General features: G+C 41.9%; 1 long non-coding RNA gene across 1 annotated transcript in view; it reads right to left on the bottom strand.

Annotated features, from left to right (window-relative positions):
* The window catches only part of LOC138955345 (uncharacterized), a 2,384-nt gene extending 92 nt beyond the window's left edge, over window positions 1-2,292 (bottom strand). Inside the window, exons 1-2 of the long non-coding RNA XR_011452202.1 lie at window positions 1,611-2,292; window positions 1-894 (exon numbers count right to left, since the gene is read on the bottom strand). The exon at window positions 1-894 is cut by the window's left edge and continues 92 nt beyond it. This is a non-coding gene — a long non-coding RNA (uncharacterized lncRNA). The remainder of the gene's footprint in view (window positions 895-1,610) is intronic.
* Window positions 2,293-13,914: the final 11,622 nt, after the last annotated feature.

Below are 13,914 nucleotides of genomic sequence, written 5' to 3'. Positions count from 1 at the left end.
ACTAGTACAGTATCTCAGACTAAGACTCACAAGTATCAGTATCTTCCTTGGTAGCTGTAGGTATGAGTGATCCAGGTAAGAATCCAGGTGAAAATAGCCTTCACATCAGAAACGTTTCAATTGATTGTCCATGTAACTGCAGGTACATGTACAACAAAAAATAAATGGAAACAATTAAATCTTTGCAATGTCCCAAGAAAGACTGCATAGCACGACAGAATGGCAGAGTACAGGTGATGTCATTATAGCAGTTCAGTTTTCACCAGCACCATCACGCGGACCACCTTCTGCTGTTCCCATCTGCTGCCCGAGGACTCTTTGGTAGTCACTTCTGGTGTGGTACACCTCAAAACCGTGGGGAATACACAGAGTGACTTGGCATTGTTCACACTAATAGGCAGACTGCTTTCTCTTGAAGCCAGCTCTATTCTGCCTTACTGGGTAACAGGCCACACAGTCACGTTGTGGACGCTGTCTCTTGGCACCGACTGTGGCGGTGTTGTAGGTTGGTCGGTGTGTACCAATCATGCGTCTGGGGGAGTTGACTGCTTTCCTTCCTCTTGGTACTGGCTTTGGAGCTTCTGGAGAAGATTAGATCAGCTGTCGGACTAGCAGCTTCCAGAATCCATGATGCGACAGGGACACACCAGCAAACTTGCGGTGGAGAAAGTAGGCATTGGCCCGTGTGTTGTCCGCAAGGTGGAAGTTGCTGAGGATAGCCTGGAACCTCACAAGGGACAGTCATGTTCTTTGTGAAAAAGGGAGTGGAGGTGATCTCATCCTGGCTCCAATACTCTTCAATAGTAGGCTTGATGACCAGGCCTGTTGTAATAACCAGCGACAGGAAAACCTTCATCTCGTCGAGAGTGACAGGTAACCAGCGGTACGTGTAGCCTGAAAAATGGAGATGAAAAAATAAATGTTCTATTTCATATTGGTTTTTTTACACACACACACACATACACACAAACACACGCACGCTCTCTCTCTCTCATACATGGGCATCATACATACAGTGCACACACTCACCCACATACATATACCCCCCCCCACCCCCGTACACACTCGTACACAACCATCCCACGTACAGTGCACACAGTCATCCACATGTGCAAAGACACATGCAAGCCCCTTACCCCTCTCTCGTCTCACACACACACACACCAACAAACAAACATAACACACTTATAAACACTTCATCCAGTCATAGATCTAACTATAGATCCCTGACCCAGTTGACTGCATTCTGCTTGTCAATCTTCTTCTTCTAATAGTAACCAGTCATAGTTCATTCTTCTTCTTCCAATAATAACCACAGTCACAGTCTATTATTCTGTTGCCCCACACAAACAACTCGTCCCCCCCACCCCGAACACAGATCCACACACACTGACACGCCAACCCAGACACACACTTCTGCTTGAGCACTCCACACATGAACAGAAACTACTTTCATATCAATAGTCTAATATCGTTTTTCAGTAAAAACAAACTATTCACCTGGACAAAAAGGAAGAAGAAAGAAACGGAAGAAAACATGTTTGCAAGAGACAGAGAGAGAGAGAGAGAGAGAGAGAGAAAAAGTCGGTCGAAACTGACGAAAGGCTTACCGTGAGTGTGTCTTTAGATTTCCAGCGTCAATTTTTCGTTGAGCGTAGTGATTCGTTTGTTCGACTAACAAATCGATCATTTCATCGCCAACAAACAGTCGGAAAAAATCCAAGGGCTGTGGGTTTTCTGGAAAATCTTCGCCGACATTCAAAACAGTTTCACGATCAAACGGCATGTGGACAGTGTAGCCCCTTCCCCCCACTCACTACCGTCCAGCCTTCTTGAACGTCTGCTTCGAAGTCTCTGTTGTTTGGGGCCTGATCTAGGTCCATAATGTCCCAAACGAGCATTACATCTTGTAAATCAATGTAAATGGCTTCTTCCCCAACTTCGTCAAGATCGGGATCGGCGAAGAAATCATCAAAAACGTCTTGAAAAACATTGCGATCACGCCGTGGATCTATGGGAGCAGCCATTTTGTAGCATGTGCTACAGCTCAGCTGGGTACCCTGTATTTGTGACACTCGCCTACTCAAATGTGCTTCAGAACATGGATCTACAGGTTCAGGGCCCAACTGACCTTATTTCTAGTGAATACAGATCTAAGGATAGGGTTTCGCATCCATGGGAAGTAATCGGAACCGACCAAACAGACTGACGCAGCCCCACGACATATGTCGCGACAACCAGGTGACGGTATACGTAAAGTAGCGCGACATATGTCGCGACAACCAGCGTAAGGGTTAACTGTGCTTACCCCCATCCCACACCCCATTATTTCTCTTCCTGTCACCTTTCGCCTTTTTATTCAGCGCTGACAAGTACTAGTTATCCCGACTGCCAGGCGGACGCTCAAAATAAAAGCGGATTGCTGTAAATTTGTCCTTCTCTTCAGCATATTTCTAGCCGTAGAGTGCAGGAAAAAGTGTCGAAAATTGCCAATTACCAGAACATAATGCCTCTTACACCCACTCCAGCTGCACATAGAACCCACTAGTTCCTGTACAGCCGAAATTAGTTCTGCGTTTGTGTGTGTATGTGTGTGTGTGTGTGTGTGTGTGTGTGTGTGTATGTGTGTGTGTGTGTGTGTGTGTGTGTGTGTGTGTGTGTGTGTTTGTGTGTGTGTGTGTGTGTAGTTGTGTGTTTCTCCCACTTTGTGATCGATCGGTTGGGTGTATTTCTTGGAAGATTAATATGTTCTGTGGATGTTTTGGAGTGTGTGTGGATGGAATTTTAGTGGGGGAGGGTATGGGTTATATGAGGGTGGTAGTGGTACGTGTTGTAAGTGAGAGTGTGGGAATGTAGCGGTCGCGATTAATTGTTTTATGTAGGTTGTACATTTAATTGTTCTATTTTGTATATGTTCTTTTGTAAAGGGCCTACAGCCATAGGTTAGGCACTTAAAAATGTCCAGTTATTATCATTATTATTATGGTGGTGGTGTGTGCATGGCTGTGGATTCTAGAGAGAGATTATCTACTGTGATGGATTTAGTGAGATATTATCTACTGTGATGGATTTAGTGAGAGATTATCTACTGTGCTGGATTTAGTGAGAGATTATCTGCTGTGATGGATTTTGTGAGAGATTATCTGCTGTGATGGATTTTGTGAGAGATAATCTGCTGTGATGGATTTTGTGAGAGATTATCTGGAATGTGATGGATTTTGTAAAAGAGTATCTGCTGTGATGGATTTTGTGAGAGATTATCTGCTGTGATGGATTTTGTAAAAGAGTATCTGCTGTGATGGATTTTGTGAGAGAGTATCTGCTGTGATGGATTTTGTAAAAGAGTATCTGCTGTGATGGATTTTGTGAGAGATTATCTGCTGTGATGGATTTTGTAAAAGAGTATCTGCTGTGATGGATTTTGTGAGAGAGTATCTGCTGTGATGGATTTTGTGAGAGATTATCTGCTGTGTAGGATTTAGTGAGAGATTATCTGATGTGATGGACTTTGTGGGAGATTATCTATTGTGATGGATTTTGTGAGAGAGTGTCTGCTTTGTTGGATTATGTAAGAAAGAAAGCAGGCTATTTGGATTGTGGTTTATGTCCCAGTGGAGGAATGCTTCCAGCCACTGTAAAAGCCTTTCACTTTAATTTTGCGAAATTGTTTGTTCCTTTTATTGTTCGTTTGTTTGTTCGTGTGTTTGTTCGTTTGTTGTTTTTATTGTTACTTGACTAAATGTTTTAACATAGAGGGGGAATCGAGACGAGGGTCGTGGTGTATGTGTGTGTGTGTGTGTGTGTGTGTGTGTGTGTGTGTGTGTGTGTGTGTGTGTGTGTGTGTGCGTGTGTAGAGCGATTCAGACTAAACTACTAGACCGATCTTTATGAAATTTTACATGAGAGTTGCTGGGTATGAAATCCCCAGACGTTTTTTTTATTTTTTCGATAAATGTCTTTGATGACGTCATATCCGGCTTTTTGTAAAAGTTGAGGCGGCACTGTCACACCCTCATTTTTCAATCAAATTGATTGAAATTTTGGCCAAGCAATCTTCGACAAAGGCCGGACTTCGGTATTGCATTTCAGCATGGAGGCTTAAAAATTAATTAATGACTTTGGTCATTAAAAATCGGAAAATTGTAATTAAAATTAATTTTTTTATAAAACGAACCAAAATTACTTTTATTTTATTCTTTATCATGTTCTGATTCCAAAAACATATAGATATGTTATATTCGGATTAAAAACAAGCTCTGAAAATTAAAAATATAAAAACTATGATTAAAATTAATTTCCGAAATCGTTTTAAAAACAATTTCATCTTATTCCTTGTCGGTTTCTGATTCCAAAAACATATAGATATGATATGTTTGGATTAAAAACACGCTCAGAAAGTTAAAACGAAGAGAGGTACAGTAAAGCGTGCTATGCAGCACAGCGCAACCGCAACCGCGCTGAACAGGCTCGTCACTTTCACTGCCTTTTGCACTAGCGGCGGACTACGGTCATTGTGAAAAAAATGCAGTGCGTTCAGTTTCATTCTGTGAGTTCCACAGCTTGACTAAATGTAGTAATTTCGCCTTACGCGACTTGTTGTTGTTGTTGTTGTTGTTGTTGTTGTTGTTGTTGTTGTTGTTGTTGTTGTTGTTGTTGTTAATGTGTGTGTTTGATTGTGTGTGTGTGTGTGTGTGTGCGTGCGTGTGTGTGTGTGTGTGTGAGTGTGTGTGCGTGTGTGTGTGTGTGTTTGTGTGTGTGTGTGTGTGTGTGTGTTTGTCTGTGCGTGTGTGCTTGTGACGATATTATCATAATTATATATCATCAAAGTCTGCCCAAAACAATGTCTATCAGCATAATAGCACGCATATTGATAACGATTCGCTTGTTGTACTTCTTCTGATATTAAAATTAGTGTCTTGCATTGCACACATTTGAATAAACTCTTAAGAAAAAGAAAAAAAAACTAGACAGATCTGTGGCAGGTTTCATGGTGGCTACCGAGAAAAGGAATCCATCTTTAACAGCAGCTGACCAGAGCGAAAGGTCAAGCGGTCATTGATTTCCGCTTATTCTATGGCGGACAATTACCTTCGTCTGACGCCCGTTCTCTCTGTGTGAATTGAGATCGAAGCTTAATGACTGATGTGGACAGGTGTTATTCTGCGTTTTGTTTTTAGAATAGCAAAATCTAGATGTGGCACTTTTCAGCACATGTACGGGAACGTGGTACGGTCAACGTCATCAAATCTAGTGTTAACGTCACGCGTTTGCCAAGATCTGCAGTCTTGGTGGAAGCAAAACAACGTATGATTATTTTGGAAGATTGGAGAAAAAAAGTGAGTCATGGGTGACGCAATATCTACATGTACGCGTACGGACGGGTCTTTGCTACACGTTCGATCATCTAGAACACTGTCTGGTGAACGTATTGTTTTTAATGAAAAATGAATTAAAGTGATTTTTTATTTTAAAGGCGTTGCTCAGCGTACATAGTTCAGAAACAGTTTTTTTTGGTACAACGGTAAAGAGTCTGAAATTAACAGAAATTATTCGGTGTATAATGATCTAGTTACAGAGATGTGTCTGTCTTTAATGATTGGAGTTGTTGTGACGTTTTTTATTACATGAGCATTTTCTATAGGAGGATTGCGAATAAAACTGTGATCTGAAACGGGCGGGGTTTCTGATAAGGGTATTAATCAGCAAATGACAGACTCAGCCTGTGATTTGTAGGCCGAGCTTTCAACGGATAGGATGAGCCGATAAATGATGATGTCGCTAGGATAGGCCAAGTGGCTTCATTCTGAAGGCAGCCCCCCTAGAAATGCTTTCAGTGTGCGTAGAGTTGTTCTCAAAGTTAAAGCTGTCTCCCACACGTACACGTACACGCACACGCACGCACGCGCGCACACACACACACACACACACACACACACACACGCACGCATGCACGCATAGAGGCATGCTAGCGCTTGCTCACACATAACCGATGAGTTACTTTGCGCATGGGTGTGTCCGTGTCTCGATAGTCTTTTCCCTGAATGTTGTTCTGAGGAAGCCTCCACATGCGAACATGTGACTTCTTAATCGTGTTGTCTTTGTCTTGGTGCGTACAGATTGTTTCTGAAAGAAAGAAAGAAAGAATAAAACAAGAAAGAATAAAACAAGAAAACAGTTACAGCGAGAAATGATTAAAAAACAACGACAGCCATAAGAAAGAATGAAGGGAACAAAATAAAAAGATAAGAAGACAGACAATAACAATACAGTAATTCAGTAATGAAAAGGCAACAACAACAAAAGAACAACACAAGAGATTCGTGAGATTGATATTCGAAGCATACTTTTTGCAAGCAATACCTGCGTTTAAGAGAAACGTCACCAAATTAGAGTATTTCTTCTATTTTTGTCTAAAGCATTTCGCGAGACACTGGCTAACCTTTAACAGTACTCGATTCATTCTCAATTGCATTCCATTCTTACACGAAAGATCGATAAGCCGTACGCGCGCGTAATGTGCTGCTGTGCAAAACGATACGATATAATGTTATATGATACATTACGCTCACTGCACGATGCATTATTAAAATCTACTATACTACACTACATTCCATTGTAAGATAATCGATATGCCGTGCACGTACTTGACGATGCTGAAATAAAAGAGATAGCGGCCCTTGTACGTTACACAAAACAGCCTCATTGTGCACTCCATGCAACAAACACCAAAATTGGCCGAGACAGGCAGTTTTATGTATTTATCAAACTCTGATACAGGGCCATCGTGAAAAATTAGTTTAAAGGTGTTTTTTAATACAATTTCAAAATGGCCGCCACATGTAATTTAGCAAAATTATTAATTTATGTTCAGTTGATGCTACAAGCACCAAATTTGGCAGGGAGGTACAGTTTTATGTACTTGTCAAGGTCTGATACAGGGCCACCAAAATAAATTTGTTTAAAAGATTATTTTAATGCAATGTTCAAAATGGCTGCCACAAAAAAAGTCTAAAATTGTAGATTTGCGTTCATGTAGTGCAACAACCCTCAAAATTGGCAGAGATGCACAGTTTTCTGAACTTATTAAGTTCTGATACAGAGCCACTTAAAATATGAATATTTGTTGGTTATTAATTTAAAGCATAATTTCAAAATGACAACCACGGGAATACATGCAAACGCACATGCTGGAACGTAACTGAAGGAACACAAGAAGTTTAGAGCAATGTAGCTTGATTTACCTAGTGTTGGGGATTGTTAGCAGATGCACACACACAGTTGCAGAGGGCAGTACACCGTAGTCCGGCTTTGCAGCATTTGCAGCGTTGGGTTCTGCATGACTTCTTGCAGGCACACTTGAGAAGCTCGCGGCATGCTGTAGATGCTTCAGGGCTGATGGTCCAAAGGGGTTGCCACTCTCCGTCATTGTTTTTCCAACCCCATTCAGAGGGATTAGGCAATGCAGGTGTGGGATTTTCTGCCTGGCCCCAAATGTAGCTGCCTTGATAGACTGCCCTTTTGATATGCTGTAGCAGAGCATCGCTTGTTGGTGGAATGTTTTCAATCTGCCTGGTTTTCTTGATGAAGAGATGTCTTATGGCGCTGTTGACATCCAGGCAGTTACTAGCTTTGTCGTAGAGGAGCACAACAAACCTCTCCAACACAGCTCTGTCATCAGGTGTCAAGGTACACGGAGGCGTTGACAGCCGAAGGAAAGTTTCAGTCACATCATCGAACACACTCCACACCTCCCAAGCCTTCTTCTTACTGATGCCATTGAAAAATGACACAGTGTCGCACCCAGTAAAACTGTGGAAAAGAGAAAGGCAGGATGATCTGGTGGGACCAAGGTTCCTGGCAATAAGGTGAGCAGGAATGTGCCGGAAGTCTTTGCCAACACCCATCGCCACCCAAATTTCGTGGTCAGGATAGCGTGATGCAGAGGCGACGGCGAGGACAACAACATCTGTGTCGGTGGTGCGAAGCAAGATGTGTTTGCTGTCCTTTGCTGCATCCACTAGGTGTGTCATTATCCTACTGTCGGCTTCCTCATGGGTGCAAGGAGACAATGCACTAAGCTCAACAGGGACATTGGAAATGGCAATAGAACCCTGGGTGGTGACAATGGTCTTCTCGGTGGGAATTCGCAGGAGACACTGTGCCAGGTACTTAAAGGGCTCCGTTTTGTTGTCATCTACCCTGAGGAATGTGTGCCAGTTGGTGGTATGGCTTTCTCTTTCCCTTGCCCCTCACCTCCCTTGCAGTCTTCTTCAGGCTGTCTGTCCTGTACATATCCCATATCACATCCAGGCGGGAAACTGTTTGCAGCAAGAGGGTGATGTGCGGCAAAAACACATCCTCTGCATATGCACGTAATGTCTTTGCTGCCCCAGGCCGAATCATGTGCACGATTGCAGCGCCATCCAAAATCAGAACATCTGCATCAGAACGCACTGCTTCAGGCGGTGACAATTGCTCCAGGCATTCCATCAGGCGTGATTTCAATCCCGGCCTTATTTGTCCTTCAGAGGAAAGTGATGGAGGGGTACCCTTGATTTTCATGCTGGAAGAAGTCGTCGAGTCCTCCTGGGCGGGTCTGGCATGCAATATAGAGCCTGGAAAAGAGACTGTTGTTCTTTTTAATGATGGAAAGTTTGCAAGTTCCAGTGCCTTTCTTCTTCCGCTTTGTGCCAGCAATAAGGACCATGTTGTTGCGCTTGATAGGGTCAGAGAATTTCTTGGTCTTTGTCTTGAACCTATCTTCCACAAATGATGTGTACTGCTGCATCCCGGTCGTCAACATGGATTTCATGGCTTCATGCGTCGCAGCACTGATTATCTCAGTGCTCTGAAGAGTGAGGAAATCGCATGTTCGCTCAGCAAAAGGGTTTCCCGCCTCCTTTATGACATCAATGATTTTTGTGACGTTGTCAGCAAAATCCACTTGGAAGGCCAAGCTTTGCTCATGATGGCCAAGTTTCTCCGAGTCTTTCTCAGGAGGGCTAAGGGTCCGTTGAAATTCCTGGATGACGCGTGCAACTTCAGGGCCACTGACCATCCACCGTCCCAAAGCAGCTGGATTACCTGTCAAGCCAACGGCCCCACCATCACCTTTCACAATCGCATTATTCTGTTCATGTGCATGATCCAGTGCCAGTTCCAGTCTTTTGCAGGACAAAGTGGCCTTGTTGGAATTCATGGCTAACAGACTCAATGGCACTGATTTTTTTCATGTCATTCACATGCACAGACATCCACCTTGCATAGTTATGCTGGTCTAATGCAAAGAACACTGGCACCATTTTCGCGATGCACTGCTGATACAACATGAAGTCACGGAAGACAGAAAAGCAAGCACAAGAACTTCTAATTGCATGATCAAAGCCCAGAAGTGAAACGTTGGACTGTTCTCCGTCATGACGACTTTCCACTCATCCACAGGCATGATCTTCTCCCCAAGAGCTTGGCATGAGAGACGATATTGCTCATAGGCAGCATTCATCAGTTGGTAGAGGGCACATACTGTAAGCTGATGAGCATGCCGAGTCTTGGTGACATGAGCAGCTGACAAGAAGGAGTCTGCAGTACCAACTGTAGTCACACCAGCCTGTACAAGGACGTCTGTCCAGCCACTGTCACGCAGGAGACTTCCAAGGGCCTTCAAAAAAGCCATCTCGGTGTGAAGTCCTCCCAAAACGATGGTCATTCTGCTTTCTCCATACAAATCAGGATGCCTCCACTGAATTTGTTTGGCAAGGGCAAAGAGAGGCCCTCTGCAACTGTGTGTGTGCATCTGCTAACAACCCCCAACACTAGGTAAATCAAGCTACATTGCTCTAAACTTCTTATGTTCCTTCAGTTACGTTCCAGCATGTGCGTTTGCATGTATTCCCGTGGTTGTCATTTTGAAATTATGCTTTAAATAACCAACAAATATTCATATTTTAAGTGGCTCTGTATCAGAACTTAATAAGTTCAGAAAACTGTGCATCTCTGCCAATTTTGAGGGTTGTTGCACTACATGAACGCAAATCTACAATTTTAGACTTTTTTTTTGTGGCAGCCATTTTGAACATTGCATTAAAATAATCTTTTAAACAAATTTATTTTGGTGGCCCTGTATCAGACCTTGACAAGTACATAAAACTGTACCTCCCTGCCAAATTTGGTGCTTGTAGCATCAACTGAACATAAATTAATAATTTTGCTAAATTACATGTGGCGGACATTTTGAAATTGTATTAAAAACACCTTTAAACTAATTTTTCACGATGGCCCTGTATCAGAGTTTGATAAATACATAAAACTGCCTGTCTCTGCCAATTTTGGTGTTTGTTACATGAAGTGCACAATTCGAACACATATAAGGGCCGCTAAGAAGGTATGACGATTAAGATGTAGTGTGATACGATACGTTGCACTATACTAAACTGCACTACACTACACTACACTACACTACACTACACTACACTACACTACACTACACTACACTACACTACACTACACTACACTACACTACACTACACTACACTGCACTGCACAACAGTATAGTTGTATCCAAAGCCATACCACACCTACCAGCTTGACTCGACTGTGTATAGTATTGTCTCGTCTGGAATGGTACCCAAAGGAAAGCATCCAATGAGGAATATCAAGAGCTTTCTTTCTTTATTTGGTGTTTAGCGTCGTTTTCAACCACGAAGGTTATATCGCGACGGATATCAAGAACTAAGACGAATGTCTGACTACAAAGAAAGAAGAAGAAACAAACTCATTAGAGTAAACATCACACAAAAACGAAAGCTTTACCAAAAACCCAATGAAGACGAAAAAGAGAAACATGCACCCATTAACAACAGAACGAAGAAGAACAAGTCGCGTAAGGCGAAAATACAACATTTTGTCAAGCACAGTCGAACTCACAGAATGAAACTGAACGCATTGCATTTTTTTCCGCAAGACCGTACACTCGTAGCATCGTCTGTCCACCGCTCGTGGCAAAGGCAGTGAAATTAACAATCCAGAAAAGCGCGGTAGCGGTTGCGCTGAGGAGGATAGCACGCTTTTCTATATCTCTATTCTTTTTAACTCTCTGAACGTGTTTTTAATCCAAACATATCATATCTACATGTTTTTGGAATCAGGAACCGACAAGGAATAAGATGAACATTTTTTTAAATCGATTTCGGAAATTTAATTTTAATTATAATTTTTATATTTTTAATTTTCAGAGCTTGTTTTTAATCCGAATATAACATATTTATATGTTTTTGGAATCAGAAAATGATGAAAAATACGATAAACGTAATTTTGAACCGTTTTATAAAAACATAATTTTAATTACAATTTTCAGATTTTTAATGACCAAAGTCATTAATTATTTTTTAAGCCTCCAAGCTGAAATGCAATACCAAAGTCCGGCCTTTGTCGAAGATTGCTTGGCCAAAATTTTAATCAATTTGATTGAAAAATGAGGGTGTGACAGTGCCGCCTCGACTTTTACAAAATGACGGATATGACGTCATCAAAGACATTTATCAAACAAATTTCTGGGGATATCATACCCAGGAACTCTCATGAAATATTTCATAAAGATCGGTCCAGTAGTTTACTCTGAATCGCTCTACACACACACACACACACACACATACACACACACACACACACACATACATGTGTGTGTGTGTGTTTGTGCGTGTGTGTGTGTGTGTGTGTGTGTGTGTGTGTGTGTGTGTGTGTGTGTGTGTGTGTGTTTGCAGATATGGTTATGTTTATTTCTTCTGTAAATAGTATCCCCTTTGTCTAGAGGGCTTTTAAAGCTGCTGAAAATAAACTTTCAAAGCGTCAAAATGTCTCTCTCTGTCTCTCTCTGTCTCTATCTCTGTCTGTCTGTCTGTCTGTCTGTCTGTCTGTCTGTCTGTCTGTCTCTCTCTCTCTCTCTCTCTCTCTCTCTCTCTCTCTCTCTCCCCCCCCCCCCCCCCCCGGAAGAAAAAGAAACCAGAACGCCTGTCCGCATTACAGCCAGTGTGGGAGTGTTCGACAAAAAAATTCGAAGAAATGGATTCTCACCACAATCGAACCGCCAACCATTCAGGCAAACGACCTTCCACCGGAAGTGAGCTGATTAAAAAAGGCGATCTGAATGCGCTTGCGCACACGTGGGACAGCAGACGACAGTTTGATGCTCCTCCAATCCACGGGGTTTTTCAAAGGTGTGTTTACTTTGGAGGGGCAAAATGTCAACTCCTTTTTTTCCAGGCAGAGTGGCATGGCCATCGCAGCAAGATCACCACCAGGGAGAATGAATAATGACCGAGTGCTGTGCAAATGTTGGAAGTTTCCTGGATAATTATGAAGCTTGCCCTCAAGAGAAAACGTGAAAACCATGCTTGACTTTGATTAGCATCGTTTCGGAACTCATTGGAGGAAACCATTGGAGGTACGAATAAAAACAACAAGAAAGGTTAGTTTATGGAAAGTTTAGTCATAGAGAAAGAAACGAAACATTCATGAGTAGGTCGACCTAACGGTCATACATTGTAGTTGACAGACATACACATGATTATGAGACACATTACAGATTTGAACTGATTAGTTGTTGACATCGACCTCTGAATCAAGACAGCAAGAGTCGAAAACAATTTTAGGAGCCTCTTGGGGACAGTACAGTGAGTGTGTCTTGAAACTTCTTTTTGTCAAATGATGAAAGTACGTTTTAGAAATAGTGTTGTAATATCTGATTTAAAACAAATTGATCCAAAAAGCAACAACATCCGATATGGTATTGAAAAAGAATTCAGAGAAAAATGGCTTTTCTAAATGTTTGTTTTATTAAACCAAAGTATGGATATGTGACGGCTAGTTCTTAGTTCTATTTTGTATTCGGCATCCTTAAATGTCCAGAGGCTTCATACTTCTTGGATAAGTGACGGCTAGTTCTTAGTTCTATTTTGTATTCGGCATCCTTAAAATGTCCAGAGGCTTCATACTTCTTGGATAAGTGACGGCTAGTTCTTAGTTCTATTTTGTATTCGGCATCGTTAAAATGTCTAGAGGCTTCATACTTCTTGGATAAGTGACGGCTAGTTCTTAGTTCTATTTTGTATTCGGCATCGTTAAAATGTCTAGAGGCTTCATACTTCTTGGATAAGTGACGGCTAGTTCTTAGTTCTATTTTGTATTCGGCATCGTTAAAATGTCTAGAGGCTTCATACTTCTTGGATAAGTGACGGCTAGTTCTTAGTTCTATTTTGTATTCGGCATCGTTAAAATGTCTAGAGGCTTCATACTTCTTGGATAAGTGACGGCTAGTTCTTAGTTCTATTTTGTATTCGGCATCGTTAAAATGTCTAGAGGCTTCATACTTCTTGGATAAGTGACGGCTAGTTCTTAGTTCTATTTTGTATTCGGCATCGTTAAAATGTCTAGAGGCTTCATACTTCTTGGATAAGTGACGGCTAGTTCTTAGTTCTATTTTGTATTCGGCATCGTTAAAATGTCTAGAGGCTTCATACTTCTTGGATAAGTGACGGCTAGTTCTTAGTTCTATTTTGTATTCGGCATCGTTAAAATGTCTAGAGGCTTCATACTTCTTGGATAAGTGACGGCTAGTTCTTAGTTCTATTTTGTATTCGGCATCGTTAAAATGTCTAGAGGCTTCATACTTCTTGGATAAGTGACGGCTAGTTCTTAGTTCTATTTTGTATTCGGCATCGTTAAAATGTCTAGAGGCTTCATACTTCTTGGATAAGAAACAAAGGGTATGCATAAGTACGGCCATAAATTCACGATGTGCAAACCATACGTGTGACAAAAAAGGCTCTCTTTTCTCTACTCAACATCTCTCTCTCTCTCTCTCTCTCTCTCTCTCTCTCTCTCTCTCTCTCTCTCTCTCTCTCTCTCTCTCTCTCTCTC

Source organism: Littorina saxatilis, unplaced genomic scaffold (assembly GCF_037325665.1).
Source record: "Littorina saxatilis isolate snail1 unplaced genomic scaffold, US_GU_Lsax_2.0 scaffold_392, whole genome shotgun sequence".
In the NCBI taxonomy this organism is placed as follows: domain Eukaryota; kingdom Metazoa; phylum Mollusca; class Gastropoda; order Littorinimorpha; family Littorinidae; genus Littorina; species Littorina saxatilis.
This window is presented reverse-complemented; position numbering and strand designations above follow the sequence as displayed.